Source organism: Megachile rotundata, chromosome 7 (genome assembly GCF_050947335.1).
Source record: "Megachile rotundata isolate GNS110a chromosome 7, iyMegRotu1, whole genome shotgun sequence".
NCBI lineage: Eukaryota > Metazoa > Arthropoda > Insecta > Hymenoptera > Megachilidae > Megachile > Megachile rotundata.
This window is the reverse complement of record NC_134989.1, coordinates 4,009,777-4,026,181: the sequence shown is the minus strand read 5'-3', so window position 1 is coordinate 4,026,181 and position 16,405 is coordinate 4,009,777. Positions and strand designations below refer to the sequence as shown.

The following is a 16,405-nucleotide window of genomic DNA, read 5'->3' as shown; positions in this document are numbered from 1 at the left end:
CCAATTTACTGTTTACACAGTTTAAATAGAACTGTTGAAAAAATATCAGTATTTTCAATATTTATACAACGCCTCCATTTGAAAACATTAAAAAAGACACATTGTAATAAGCTCTCTTTTTATCTCTTAGTTACTCATTTGTACACTAATTCAGTTACCATACTTCATTATATTCAGTTACTAATATCATATTTATTCATGACTTGTCATTCAAAAAAACAATTAAAGCATTTGTTCCTTTTCTTTATGCCTCATAAATATTTAAATAAGTAAAAAGAAACGAATGTTTCTGTTTTGGAATCACGTGCATCATGCTTGAATTATTTTTCATAAAATTTCGTGAGTGATTCAGAACATCCTGAACGATTTTCTTCTTTCCTAGTAACAATACGAGAGGAAGATGATGCGAAGGATAAAATCTAGACTGTCCTGTCGCAACCAGACACCGGGAATAATCGATCGTAAAGATGAGTCATCTCTCCTGCGAAAATTTCCGAAGGGATGCCGCTGATGTGGGTTGCTACAAGAGAAACAGGGGATGCAAGGGGGAAAATGGAAGAGAACGGGAGAACAGGGCTCAGAACAAGTGACGTGGAACACCCCAAACTTGACTCTACCGGAAGAATATATTTAGACGACAATTTCTTCACTTGACGGACAATTACTTGCATTTAGTTTGCTTATATGTAGTATGTTATCTGTAATATAAAGGGGAAAAGGGGATGTATTTGCATGACAAAATAAGGCGAAAATATAGAATACAATTTTTCATAAATTACTTCATTTCCGAAAAAAACAGAGTTCAGAGTTTTGAAGTGTTTATAAAAAGAATTTATTCACGACAAATGAAATGTTAAATGTAATAACTGTTTGTTACTTTCAGCACTAATGAATGTTATTAAACAAATAAACCTAATTATTAATACTACTAACGTTCGTTATCAATTATTCTTCATTTCATTATTGATGTAGATAGTAATGTTTAAAGCGATGAATTTAGACGATGATAAGGACATGCTATAAGTAGCAAACCTAATAAAGTATTATATCTGTTTTAGTGATATTAATAATTAATAATTATATTTATAATATTTGTTTAATGTAGAATTAAGAAACAATTTATTGATTTGATCATTTTCTACATTGTGAATAAACTTTTTTGTAAATACTTTAAAAATGTTCAAATTCAATTTTCTTGTAAATAAAGCTATATACGACAAAATTGTATTTCATACTTTTTGTATACTTTCCCACGTTGATTCACCTATTTTTCAGTTGCACCACTATTTCGAGAACACCCTGTACATTATTTAACCAGTTATTTAACTTATGAAGTGCCAAATTTTTATTTTAATTTCACAACATGGGTTGTAAATTTATGTGCCAAATCCTTTTATAACTTAGGCAAATTTGGCAATATACAATGTCATAAACTGAATAATTCTATATTTCTATGCATATTTCTAAATTTGTATCTTCGAAACTTTAGCCTTGTAGCATTATAGCTTTATAGTTTTATAACTTCGTAATTGTATATATAACTTTGTAACTTTGCAACTTTGCAGCTTTGTAGCTTTGTAACTTTGCAGCTTTGTAACCTTGTAACTTTGTAACTTTGTAACTTTGTAACTTTGTAACTTTGTAACTTTGTAACTTTGTAACTTTGTAACTTTGTAACTTTGTAACTTTGTAACTTTGTAACTTTGTAACTTTGTAACTTTGTAACTTTGTAACTTTGTAACTTTGTAACTTTGTAACTTTGTAACTTTGTAACTTTGTAACTTTGTAACTTTGTAACTTTGTAACTTTGTAACTTTCTAGCTTTATAAAGGGTATAGCCGGATAAGGTGGTCAAATGTGCCCTTGAGTCGAATTTGAGACCCAACTCGTCAGTCGGTAGCATATCCCAAAAAAACATCTCACACCAAGTTTCAACCCCCTATCTCATCCGTGGGGGTAGTAAAAGGGAAAAAACGAAATTCCGGTTTTTGGCCCTTTTTGCCTATTTAATTTCGTACAAAAATTCTGAAAAAATTCTAAAACATTGAGGTCCAGATAGCGCATCTTACAGAATTTTTTCAGATTTTTTAATCGCAAACTGTAGTCGTAAAAAATCAAAAACCGAAAAAAAATCCGAAAAAATGCGATTTTTTAGTGAAGATGTCGGAGCACTACTTTTATATTAATGTGGTAGTTAGGTATTAGTACAACTATTATTCTCTAATTTTTTCAGATTTTTCGGTGAGGTGCGCCGTAGTTAAAAAAATCAAAAACCGATTTTTTCGCGCGAAAAACTAACTTCTGCTTTGAATTTTTATGCCATTTTCCCATAAAAGATGCATTAAGTAATTTTAAGAGGATTCACGTTCACACAATTGATCTATGGATTACAACAATGCAATTAACTTAATTAATTAGTTTTATGGTACGTTCTATATATACTTAAATGTTTGAAGGGTTTTCAACAACTGCAGTGGCGCAGCGGTTATGGGGTCTGACTTGTAAACCGCTGCATAATTTTTTTGACGCGGGTTCGATCCCACCCGAACTTACATTTTTTTTTTCTTTAAATTGTTAATTTTTTTAATTCTAATTATAGAACAATGGATATTACTTATTTAAAAACATTTCTAACGCACTTTAGATATATTTCAAGGTTTGTTTTTTTTTCATTGGGAAAAAGGATTTATTTACGCACAGTCTATACATTCTTAGACTAGTGTGGGACTCCTACGTTAATCGCAGAGTATCCAGTAAAGCCCCAACTACCTGTTGAAATAAAAATAATTTTAAGTATTTTGATTACATGTCTTAATTGTGCTACAATTTTATATATTTTTATTTTTAAACATTTTATTTTTCGTAACTTATCACTTTCCATTGTTGAAGAAATACTATGTCAAATGTATCCGTCGTCATTGCTGTCTTCATTTGTAACAGGTATCACTTGCTCTGTTTGATATATTTTGCTTAATATTGTACATCGTGATTATTTCAAGGATGAATTGAATTAACCATTTTTCAAACATCAAGTTTACAACATCCCGACGTACAATGGTCGGATACCTGAGTAGGAAAAAACCTAATCTTCAACTATTCAAGATTAACAAAATGCTTATAACAACAAGTAATAGACATAATTCTATTGCTTAGTTACCAGAAATGAAGTATTTAAAAATTGCACTGATATATGCACTCAACTGAAAATTTATAAACTTGTAGCACAATTAAGATATATAGTTAAAATGTTCCATAATTATTTTGATATGAATTTAAAGTTGTCAAAGTTTTTCAAGTTAAAAAAAAAGCAAACCTTGAAATATTTCTAAAGTGCGTTAGAAATGTTTTTAAATAAGTAATATCCATTGTTCTATAATTAAAATTAAAAAAATTAACAATTTAAAGAAAAAAAAAAGAAAAAAAAATATAAGTTTGGGTGGAATCGAACCCGCGTCAAAAGAAGTATGCAGCGGTTTACAAATCAGACCCCATAACCGCTGCGCCACCGATGTTGTTGAAAACCCTTCAAACATTTAAGTATATATAGAACGTACCATAAAATTAATTAATTAAGTTAATTACATTGTTGTAATCCATAGATCAATTGTGTGAACGTGAATCCTCTTAAAATTACTTAATGCATCTTTTATGGGAAAATGGCATAAAAATTCAAAGCAGAAGTTAGTTTTTCGCGCGAAAAAATCGGTTTTTGATTTTTTTAACTACGGCGCACCTCACCGAAAAAGCTGAAAAAATTAGAGAATAATAGTTGTACTAATACCTAACTACCACATTAATATAAAAGTAGTGCTCCGACATCTTCACTAAAAAATCGCATTTTTTCGGATTTTTTTTTCGGTTTTTGATTTTTTACGACTACAGTTTGCGATTAAAAAATCTGAAAAAATTCTGTAAGATGCGCTATCTGGACCTCAATGTTTTAGAATTTTTTCAGAATTTTTGTACGAAATTAAATAGGCAAAAAGGGCCAAAAACCGGAATTTCGTTTTTTCCCTTTTACTACCCCCACGGATGAGATAGGGGGTTGAAACTTGGTGTGAGATGTTTTTTTGGGATATGCTACCGACTGACGAGTTGGGTCTCAAATTCGACTCAAGGGCACATTTGACCACCTTATCCGGCTATACCCTTTGTAACTTTTAAATTTTTTAATTTATAGTTTTGTAACTTTTTAAATGTGATGTATATGAAAATATAGAAATCCAAACATTTAAAGATTTAGAAACTTGGAAACTTGAAAACTTAAGAAGTTGAGAACTTGAGACCTTGAGAACGTGAAAACTTGAGAACTTGAAAACTTGGAAACTTGAAAACTTGAAAACTTGAAAATATAAAAATATGAAAATTTTGAAGTGGCCATAAATTTGTAACACATAACCGTTGCTCTTAATGTGAGCTGCCCTGGCAGCCTGAAGTCAAGAGCGTACATGATCTGCCCACCACTGAACTAGAACTTCCAACACAATATCAAGTTTTAATGTACGATGGAATCATTTCGATATACGGTTGCATAAATAAACAGGTTCTATTGAATGCAAATGTAATGGTATTCATTAGCGCGTAAAAGTTCATTTTCATGCTCATTTATATGCTTACGTTGTTAGTGATATTAATGAACGATAGTAGACGCATCAACCTTTTGACGAGTACTGTAGGAAGTACATCTTGTTACATTATGATGCAAGGTCGTTTTCTTAATTAATGTTGCGTAAAGAATATGTGTATAATGAACGTACAAATATCCGACTAATTTTTCCAACGAATATCATACGAAACTTTATTCCTAGATCTTTTCAATGAAAAGTTTTTGATAATATTAATATTATTGGTAATTTATTAAAAAATGCGAGGGTGACATGAGATGCCAAAATTAAGATATTTGTTAGTATTTTTGTAGTTCTTTAATGCAATTCACTCCATAAATTCGTTGTGGGATTTACGTGTGCGGATTGCAGAGATAAATGCAAAATTTTTGGATTATAATATAATAAATATTCCTGTACTATTCAAGCTTTGTATTCCCATATTAATTGCAGTTTTCAGTAGATTTATTTTAATAGGTACATATATCAATTTTTATCTACAATATCATCAATGAACACCAATTCAGAAAAGCCTGCACTAAAAATGCATCCCCATATAATATTACCTCTTCCGTGTCTTAAAGTAGATTTCAGATTTTTTATCTTTGCAAATTTATTTACTCTTTGCCACACTATGCTTTTCCTATCCGTACCAAAAGCACAATATTTACCTTCGTGAGCAAAAATAGCATACTTCTACCAATCTTGAGACCTTTCAACAAATCCTCTGGGGAAAATCAACAGTGTTAATATGCGGTTTTATTTTTGTGATTCGATCAATGTACCCATTATTTCTCATTATTCTACGCACTGACTCAGCACTGCTTTTCTTTCTACTTTCACGATAAACTTCCATTCAGAATTCGAATCTCTTGCTACTTACATTCGATCCGATCTTTTTTCTTATACTTTCTATCAATGTCTGCTCTTCTTAATTACTAATGACTGCGCTATCTCTCGATAAGTTTTACCTTTCTCTCTGTGATAAATTACAATTTGTCTCTTATTAATACCGGTATTCTTCCTTTTCTGTTGCATGTTAAATTTCAATTGTTTACATTTTGAAATACGCTTATATTGAAGTAGAATTATATTTCAAAAATTTGTATAAAAAGCAAACGTACCCCCAGTTCAAATGGCTTCTAAATATTGCGAACTCATAAAAAGTATACTACCGTCCAAATATTAATACAAAATGCAAAGATATTTCTTTAAAGTGATTTGCTCAACTACATATCATAACAAAAAAGTAGTTAATGTATTTTTAGTCTACAATGAATGATTCATCTTTTTGTAATAATATCTGATTTAATTCCTCTTATGCGTAAAATATACAGAAACAGTACAGTGATCAAATATTAACAAAAGTGCATGTGTAATGGCTATACCAATGTCGTGTGAATAAATATTAATTTCGATCCTCGATAACATACTTTACGTGATAAAGAATGAATAAATAAGTTGAAAAATCCATTCATCAAACTTTACCAAGAAATACGAGGTCTGTCCCAAAAGTATCCGACCTCCTTTAATTTCTTCGCACTTGACAATTTTAGCGCCATTTACCGGGTATGAGTATCAACTGCAAAGTTTTACAAACTTCCACGATATCGCAATTTTTGTCGGGACGCCTTAGTTGACGTGTAACGTGCATTTGTTTACGAAGCGTCTTTTACGTTCGTCGCATTCTGCTGTGATGAAAAATGACGGAAAAATCGGAGCAACGAATTTGCATCAAATTTTGCTTAAAACTCGAAAAGAGTTGTACGGAGACCATCGAAATGATGAAGAAGGCATATGGGCACGGGTGTATGAGCAACACACAAATCAAAGAGTGGTATAAGCGGTTCAAAGGTTATCACGACAACAACACCTAATAATATTGAATGTGTGCGACTTGCGATCAACGAAGATCGTCTATTGACTGTGCGAGAACTAGAATGTGATCTTGGAATATCGAAAACTAGTTTTGGCCTCAGTTTTGGTCAAGCGGTGATTGGCTTCTTCATCACGATAACGCGTCAGCGCATGCATCGAGTCTTGTGCAGCTCCCTGCGATTTTTGGTTGTTTTCAAGATTGAAAATTCCACTTAAGGGACACCGATTCGATGATAAAAAAAAACGGTCGAAAGTAATACGACGAACGCTCTAAAGGCTATTCCGAAAAACGAGTTCCAGGACTGTTTCCATAAGTGGAAAGATCGTTGGCAGCGTATTCTACAATCAAATGGGGACTACTTCGAAGGATGTCACCAGCCCGATGACGCAGGATAACACCAGTAGGGAAATATGAAGGAAGGTCGGATACTTTTGGAACAGACCTCGTATGTGTCCCGTATAAATTCATAAAACTGAAATATTTCCGCAATGAGATATATAAAACAATATCACACCGAAAGAGAAATTAATAATGTGTTCACATAAGAATGATTGGCAATCGGAATTACATGGTGTCAGAGAGGAGAAAAGCCATAAAGAGGTGAACAAAACGCGAGTGTTCGCATAGTAAATCCGATAAAATTAAACACTATATGAGCACGATTCAGCAACGCTCGTTATTGCCGGGACAGTTCAATTTATGAGGTGGAAATAAATTGTTAATTCCTCGGTGGACTGGCGCGCATAATCACGGAATGTTGGAAGCCCGTTAATGGACGTTGCGTAGGACGAGTAGCGGCATTATCCCTGCCTCGGCACAGCTTCATTTACGGGAAAATCGAAGAGACACTCGACTCGAATCTCACTCGAAGAGGAAGTTACCATGAAACGTACGGCAGCGGGCGAAGGGAGTTATAATTGGGTCGAAAACGAATGGTAAGCGACGGCTAATGGCGAAGGAATGAAAATGCACCGGGAAACGAGCGAGAGCAATCGAAGAAGCCTTCCGGCTACCGGCTACGCTGCCTCAAGCTATTTCCGGAAATCATTGTCGAGTCAGCTCGCCATTCAACTTTTCGTTAGACGCTCGCGTATTTTTTATCTTTCCTTTTTGCGCAGACTATCTACGGTATGTTCGTTTTAAACCATCTACAACGCGACATTTCTACAGCGCGGTTTCGTTACAACGTGCTACAGAAAATATGGAAATTCTCTAACAGCACAGTTTCGCTACACGTTTCGGAAGATATGGAAATTCTCTTACAACGTGGCTTCGTTACAACGTGCTACTGGAAATATGGAAACGCTCTAGCAACGCTGCTTCGTTACAACGTGCTTCAGAAAATATGGAAATTCGCTAGGGTATGGTTTCGGTATAAGGTGCTTCAGAAAATATGGACATTCTCTAAGAATGTAGTTTCGCTATAACGTGTTTCAGAAAATATAGAAATTCTCTGAGAATACAGTTTCAATACAGTGTGTTTCAGAGAATATAGAAATTCTCTTACAACGAAGTTTCAGTAAAAAAGGTTTTGTCAAATACAGAAAATCTCTTAAATTTGGTAATACAGGAATCTAGGTGATTAGAAAAGTGAAATTTTGGATATTTAGAAATTTAAGCATTTAAAAATTTAGGAATTTGAAAATTTGGAAGTTTGAAAATCTGCAATTTCAACAAATCTAGAAATCTAGAAATCTTGAAATCTGCAAATCGGCAAATTTAAAAATCTAAAAATCTATAATTTTACCAATACAACTCAATTCATAAATTTGAAAAATTAGAAGTTGAGAACATTAAAAACCTAAAGATTAAAAATGTATACCCTTAGAAATTTAAAAATGGTTTCCTAATAGAATTTCCCGTATCTGTTCTATCCATAACAGCAAATCTCTCAAAAACTCGTTCGTCTATAATCTCAGCAAACATATCTCACGATCCGTTTGCGTTGAAATAGTAAACGAGAAAACGTATGTCCATTCAAGGCGCATTTTGAATCGAAGATTTCTCCGATAAAACGAAAAGCAGAATTCAACATGGACATTCAACTTCTGACCGTCTGCAAGGGCCAACACCGAGATTGTCCTTTTGCATGAACGTCTCTGGCTGCATCTAACGGCTTTTGTAAAGACGTTCACAATGCACGTCGCTTCTCTCCACGCCGTCCTCCTCTCCTTTGGACGGTTTACATACGAGCATAGATATTACTCTATAGTATCTAGGTTGGTCCGCCATTGTCGTGTATGTGCACTATGGTACAATAACTTTAGTGAACAGGAACAGAAACGTGCTCTAGAACAGAAGATAGCGTCTTCGGCTCGACAGCCAGAGAAACAAGAGGGAATCGAAAACGAACTTCAAGTACAAGTATGTGATAAGTTCTCGCATTGTTATCGCTGATAATTATAATTTTGCATGAACATCAGCAAGTCTTCTAGGCTTCTTTGATCCGGAAAGATATTGGATCTTTTAGTAACTATAGGTTTGTTCTCTAATAAAGTTTTTGATAGAAGATAACTTTTGATACTTATATTCTATTAAAACATTTTTAAATCAGTATTAGCTGTTCAGCACTCATGGATTCAAAACTACATATGATCAGTGTGTTATCTGTATTACATTTTATAACCGATAGATTAAAATAATTGCCAAACGGGCTCTTGGGACGAATTACAGCATTTATTCGGTTGCCTGTTAGTTTATCTGTACAACACAAGCCGCAATTTTGGGTCGTCTGACTTGAAATTTTGTGGGTAGACTCCTGAAACAGTCTCAATTTTCTGCATAAATTTTGGCAGTAAAAATGCAAGGAACCTGTCGTCACCGACGTCGATTGTCGTCGAACTGATACAACACTGTTTTGGTATTGTTTTTTATAATTTCTGGCTGATAACCCATAGTTGACGATAATACGTAATAGTTCCAGATACATTTATTCGTTTGAAAGGACTTTACAATCTCTCATTCTTGTTCTGTCTACATATGTATATGTTTACAATATTCTATATTTTAAATATGCGTTCGAATTCGTATGATGCACATGGACTGACACCCACTAGTGATACAAACTGGACAGAAATTAAAGATAAAGATATTTACATATCTGTTGTATTGAAAATAATGATGAAGTCATAAATGGCTTTATATATCCAACATCTCGATTTATTACTCAGGTTGTACACATACAAGCACCATGTATGTGCAATAATATGAATAGTACTGAATGTCAAATTTTTATAGTGTAGAACTTTTGGGAACAAAATGTAGTCTGTTAAATGTAATATTTAGTATAACACGTACCTAATTATGATGGAAATGAAACATGATGATTATGCTAGACTAAATGCACAAAGAAATTACGATTTGAAGTAGCTTCAAACAAAGAAGAGAAAGATTTAAACGAAGAGCGGCATTTGCCACAGATAAGCTCAATTGACTCATAAATTTTATTAGTCACTCTATGTTACTTCTTAGGGTCATACAAGCACGAATTAAGCAACGCTTTATGACGTGGATGAGATTAAATTAACTTTATACGTTCCAACACGTGCTACGATCAGACTATCAGAAGTATAAACAGGAAGGAAATCTTACGATGTAACTGTCCATATCTTCTCTTAATGGTCTCTATGCTACTAGTTTTAGTACTTGAACAGTATACTACAAAGGAGATCATAATATCAATAAATTGAATCAAAGACGAATTTATTAATCTGTCGCTCAATTTTTCAATTTTCATTTTGTTATTTAAGTCTTGTTAGCTATTTCTGGCAAGTAGCATGCCGTTGTATTCATGGATAGTCGGTTTCTCAATTTCAAAAATGAAAATTTCAATTTAATAAATTTTTTAATTTTATATTGTCAAAATTTCGGGATTTCTAAATTTTCAAGTTTCTAAATTATCAAATTTCTAAGTTCCTAAATTCCAAAATCCCAAATTCCCAAATTCCCAAATTTACAAATTTATAATTTCAAAAATTTTTAAATTTACACATTTACAAATCCCTGCAATACTACGCTTCCAAGGACCCAATTGCTTATTCTTCGAAGCTCTCAAATTTTCAAATATCCAGATTTATACTCTTTTCAAGTTTCAAATTCCTTAATCTTCAAATTCTCAAATTCAAGTCTCCAAATGTTAATATCCATAAACAAATTCTTAAATTCCGAAATCCGTAAATATACAAACTTCTCTAATTCTAAATTTCGAAAGTCTTTAACTCTTTTTCCAAATACCTAAATTTCCAAATATTCACGATTCCAAATTATCAAATTACAAATTCTCCATATCTTCGAATATAAAAATTTTCAAATTTATAATTGTCAAATATATCAGTTACCAAATGACATAAAAGAGAACCTGCATCAGAATCCCTACATGATCCAACATAAGTGTGCTCAAAGAAATAACCCAACATCAAGATCACTTTCTCAGGGACGAAAAATTCTCGTGTTCATCATGAATCCTACATAACTCTAATAACATCATCACGCAAATGGCTATAAATTCATTTTTTGTTATCTCGGGCAAGAAAGGGTTAAATAATACAAGGTTCGCGCGCGTTGCGAAGCTGCGTCGGTATTCGTTCACAATAAAAGGCGAGATAAGTTAGCGTTTCCGACTCTACCGAGAATCATCGACTGTAAGATACACGGATCGGATAAAAGCACTTCCTGGGTGCGCCAGGTCGAGGTGCTCGGTATCCGTGTGCAACTTTCTGCCTATGTATGGAATTCGCGTATACCTACCTGCCGTGGAGCACACGTTCGTTTCGCGCGCATAGTGGAAAGCGATTCTTTCGTCCTTCTCGAAGAGGGCGCCATACTTGGGTCCTCACAATGTATCTGGAGTGCAGCCAAGTACAAAAGGTACAAGAGAAAAGAGAAGAAAAAACTGAAAGTGTACAGGCTGGCAGAATGGAGAGGCAGGAGCCATTCGACATGAGATCGGCAACAAAGAGAACGTGTTGCGGTCGGATTACTGTACATATATCTTCGTTCTCACCCAAGTGCTCCTCTTCCCTTTTTTTCTGTCAGATATCGCGAGATTCGTTTTGCTCGCGATCAAGTTTTTCTCGACGATCATTCTCCAATGGCCAGACATTCGTTGCACAACTTTTTGTTTCGCGATACAAACCTGGTACAATTTCTGAGTTATTTATTGCTTAAGGGAAAAAATTGGAATATGCAAGTTTAGAGAGTACATGTACGTATGTACAGAGTCTACCGTAACTTGCGGTACACAGGAGCAGGAGGTAATTCTATAAGGTGAAAAAGTCGAGAATATAGAACATAATTTATTCGTGATTTGGTTTTTGAGAAAATCGAATTCGATGTTTGTAAGAAAATTTGTTTACAAGAATATATGTCAATTTGGACAATTTTTTGGCAATTCAGTAATTAGTAGATGTTATAAATTAATATATATAATTCATATTGAAAAAGTTATTATTACTAGTATTTTGTACTGTTGCTACATGATGTGATACCTATATTAGTAAGCAAAAGAATTTAAGAAATTAACAAGTTTTTCAGAAATGAAAATTTGAAGCAATCTAAATTAAAAAATATTCAAATTCTCAAATGTAAAAATTGGGAAATGTGAAATCTATATATTTGCAAATATTTTAAATTTTCCCAAACCTCCAATCCATAATTTCAAAATTTCTAAATGCGATAGATCCTGATTTTTCAAGTTCCTGAAGTCTCAAGATTTTTAAATAAACAAACTTAGAAATTCCCAAATTTCCTCTAATTTCAGAACATTTGAAGATCTTCAAATTCTTAAATGCATAATTTCCTAAATTTTTGAATTTCCAAATTTTGCAAACTTTCAAACTTCCAAACTATCGGAACCTCTAAATTTCCAAATTTCCAAATTATCAAATTCCCAGTTTTCCAAATTGCCAAATTCCGAAACAGCCAAGTCGCTTCCAAAAATTGAAGAACTACAAATCTAAAAATTCATTAAGAAAACGAGTAATGAATTTTCTTCCAATGTCACCATTTTCCTTAGGGAAGCTTTTAAAGGTACATATTCAATTATACCTCCATAAGTCAATCGAATACCGAATACCAATCAAAATTCTCGTACTAAGGAAGACCCAACGTAGCAAACTATAATCGGAAGAAGAACATCAACATTATGGGTGCAAGAAAATAAGAAAAGAAAATGGACGAAAGTCGCGGTAAAGTGGTACGCTGTAGTTCCATTTCCCTGCTGGTTGCAAGATCGCCGTCGCTCGTGTGTAGAAACTGGTTCGATCGTCAGATTCGAAACCAGTTTCCGATGGATCTAGACGATCCGTCTTGTTCACCTGCACGCAGACACGAGTGCCCGCGTACGGACATGCTCGTTAGCACGCGCGTGTTCACGCGAATCCACGATCCGATTATTCGCACATGAGAGGAAAGGAGTCTACGACAGAACAGACGAGATAGGACTGTGGTTTAAACCGGTAGTTTCCCGCGTCGTTTGCCTCGTGTACGCGTAACGTGACGCCGGACAGACGGTCTACTCATTGGCAAGAAAATATTGAAGAAAAACGAATGATACGTATTCCCACGATTGTGCCTATTTTCGATCAATATGGAAACCATCTCAGAATGAATCGTGGTCATTCGAAGTCATTTTTGTTATTCCAAAATGAGATAAAAGACTTGGCAAAAATGACGTATATTTTTATTTTGCAAATGGCGTATGATTTCATTGTACACATGGCGCATGTGCATCGTCGTGCAATAAAATGCTGCGAAATTGAAATACGACCTGATCTTTGAAGTATTATAAACGAGAAAAGCTGTGCTTTGAATGATATCTGCTTTGATGTACACGGTTAAAAGGATTTTCAGTGTAATATGTTTAAAATTTAATTAAAAATTTTTTATTAAAAGGAAGTGAATGTGGGAGTTCCGTAAATTGTATATGGTAGTTGTTAATTATGTTCATAAGTGGTGTTCGTGAAGGATTGGGAGAGAGATAAGTAATCTTTCGCTTTTTAAATGTTTGATTAAAAGAATGGTTGAAAATTTGTTTGTTAAAAAGATATTTTTTTATTTTGATGCAACGTTATTAATAAGACCGTGGCAATATTAAAGCGTGAATTGCATATGATTTATTTTATACGTTAATTGCAACCAGTTCTCTCCTATAATTAAAATTGAAAAATATGTATACGTTTACTATTTATGCAAAAGCCAATACAATTTTTTTGGAAACAGTAGTAAACACTAATAAATAATGTTACAAATATATTTTTTAACTTGACAATTATTTTTATTCCCTAGCAGTCATACTACTTTGGTAAAATTACGATTTACTTGGCGCAAGAAAACAATAGCGTTGTTTGAACTGTACTTTTGGACATATACATAAGGACACTTTTACTTCAGTTATGGTAATTGGGATTTATTTTCTGGTTAGTTTTAGGGAAGATTACACATTTAGGTTTGTATCAACTTCAGAAACCGATATAATTTTATATAAGTAAACTGCCAAGAGCATGGAGAGAATAATAACATTTAATACAGGATGTTCAACAATGAAGACAAATAAATATTGTCTTATCTCTTTTCTGGTTACCAATCGCTACAGCATCTCTTTATCCGCGTTCTTAAATGGCGGAACTAATCGGTACGTACGAGATTTCCGTATACGAAAAAAATTGCAGAACAATGCCCAACGGTAAACAATCATGGTGGTATCTAGAAAGGTAGAAGACGAAGAAGTAGGCGTTGCGGTTACAATCGATGCAACACGTGCACACGTACGATACAACGGATGTTGAAAAGAATTGCGACTACCGTTTCTTCGTTTACGCGTAGGAGAAACGATATCCTTCTCCTCCTGTGTGAAGGCAAAAAGAGAATGATGCCACTGGTGGTCCTTGACAATGAACTGGTTTCGGGTTTTGGCGTCGAACCAGTTGAACGACAAACAAGACGAGAGAGAAGCTCCTCCGACCCTCAGGCATTAACTAACATAAGTGGAGTGCAGTTGCATTTTTGATCAGGTTGAATGAAACATAAACAAGAAGTATTTTAATATTGAGAAAAGATGTATTTCATATTGCATTTTCATTTTCATTTAAATAAAATGAAATTTATTATATTGACCAAATTCTGTTGGAAGAAAACTGTAAAAGTTGTGTGATATTGCAAATTTATTGAGCAGAGGAAATTTATTATTTTTAATTAAGAAATGTGATATTTTAACATTTCAAATTTTTAAGGATTAAATTTATTATGCAGTTAGAAAATTTGATATTTCCAAGATTTTGAAAATTTCATATTTTAGGTTTGCAAATTTGAATTTCTATTTAATATTTCCATGTTCCTATGTTCTTACATTTCCCAATTCTTAATAACAACTTCTAAATTACCAATAATTTTCTCGTTTAAATAATTTGATATTTTTGAATTTTTAAATAAACAGTTTTATGTTCAAAATTATTAAATTTCTAAATTCCTAAATTAGAAGATTTAGAAATATAAAATATCTGTACCTTTAAATCTTTAAATGCCTTCACAGAAATCAAAGGTTTTTAAATCTTTTAATTTCTATATTTTAATTTGTAAGTTTCACAATTTGATGTTTCTATGTTTTTAAATGTTTGAATCTACAAATTCAAAAATATCGATTATCAATATTTTTAACTTCCTAAAACTGTAAATTCCAAAACTACTAGATCCTTACATTCGCATATTCCCATATTCGTATTTCCTGCATTCCTCGACATTTACATTCCTATATCCCTATACATATATCTAAATACATACAGTGTATATTGTTCAATTTCTGTATCCCTGTAATCCTACAGTAATAGGTCTATGTATACCCCTATATCCCTACAATGTTAGATTTTATCCCTATATATTGTATAGAAATGAGACTTATAGCGCCAATTAGTCAAACATTTGCAATATTAATTTTCATTGAACTTGAAGCTTCAGAATCTACCTTAAATCCTATTGTGTACCTTTACATAAAACACCATATTTCTATATTTCGAAATCGACCATTTCGACCAAAAATTTCTTGTTTACCCCGAACACAACAATTAGTCAATTTATCAAACATATCCCATATTTCGAAATGGGTCATATAGTACCAATCAATCAAAATCTCTCGCAAGGTATCGCGAAAATAAATATCTACCAAAAATCAAACAATTCGACTCAATCACTAAACTTCCATTAAAATTTGATCGAACATTTTATCGATCACATACGCGGCACTTTACGCGTATAATATTTGAAAACGAACTACCATTTGCGTAATTACAAGTCGACACATGTTCGGCCGGGGTAAAATCACATGTATGACGCATCATTTCCCTTTCACCGAATTTTCTATAAGCACGCGAGCATAGAATTTCCACGGATCCCCCGAAGCGCCAACTTTTAATGGGGTAGCGTATTTAGACACCTGTCGGGGAATTCTCGGCGGAATGTCGTGGCGGAAGTGCACGCGGTCGAGGAAACACGAGCACAAATACACATTTATGTGTGTGTATGTGTACGTACGGGATGCAGAATGCGCGAACGAACATGGAGAAATGGGCGAAGAAGACGCGAGGCATTACATAATAGTTGGCAGTTGGCATAGTTCTCGAGAACGGCGGCCGCTTATTCACGCATGAAACTCGCACGAGAGTCACCAGGCGACAAGGCTAAGGGCGCGTTCACACGCTTCCGTTCTACTACACGAAAGCCGCGATACGAACGAGTTTCTCTGCAGGGGAAATGCATTTTTGCTTCGTGAACTTTCTGCGACGAAAAATTCAGTCAACCATAGACTGCCGATATTTCGATCGCACCGTTGTACGAAACCGTGAAGCGTAGCGGCGATTAAAGAAGTTATTTTTAAAAATTGTTCCTCGCATGTTATTTCATCTGCACAGAACAGTTTTTTTTAATAAAATTA

The 16,405-nt window shown here is 33.7% G+C and overlaps 2 protein-coding genes and 1 long non-coding RNA gene across 4 annotated transcripts in view; 1 reads left to right on the top strand and 2 right to left on the bottom strand.

The window, feature by feature from the left end:
• Window positions 1–16,405, bottom strand: part of LOC100878748 (uncharacterized) — a 911,930-nt gene that overhangs the window by 603,972 nt on the left and 291,553 nt on the right. The window lies entirely within an intron of this gene.
• LOC143264809 (uncharacterized) overlaps window positions 1–16,405 on the bottom strand; it is a 202,884-nt gene that overhangs the window by 138,667 nt on the left and 47,812 nt on the right. The window lies entirely within an intron of this gene.
• LOC105662959 (uncharacterized) lies at window positions 12,779–14,530 on the top strand. Of its 2 annotated transcripts, XR_001096444.2 has the most exons (4): window positions 12,779–13,333; window positions 13,771–13,927; window positions 14,011–14,113; window positions 14,189–14,530. It is a non-coding gene; the product is annotated as an uncharacterized LOC105662959 (long non-coding RNA). The 2 variants fall into 2 exon arrangements; XR_013038829.1 differs by having other exon boundaries at window positions 14,011–14,530.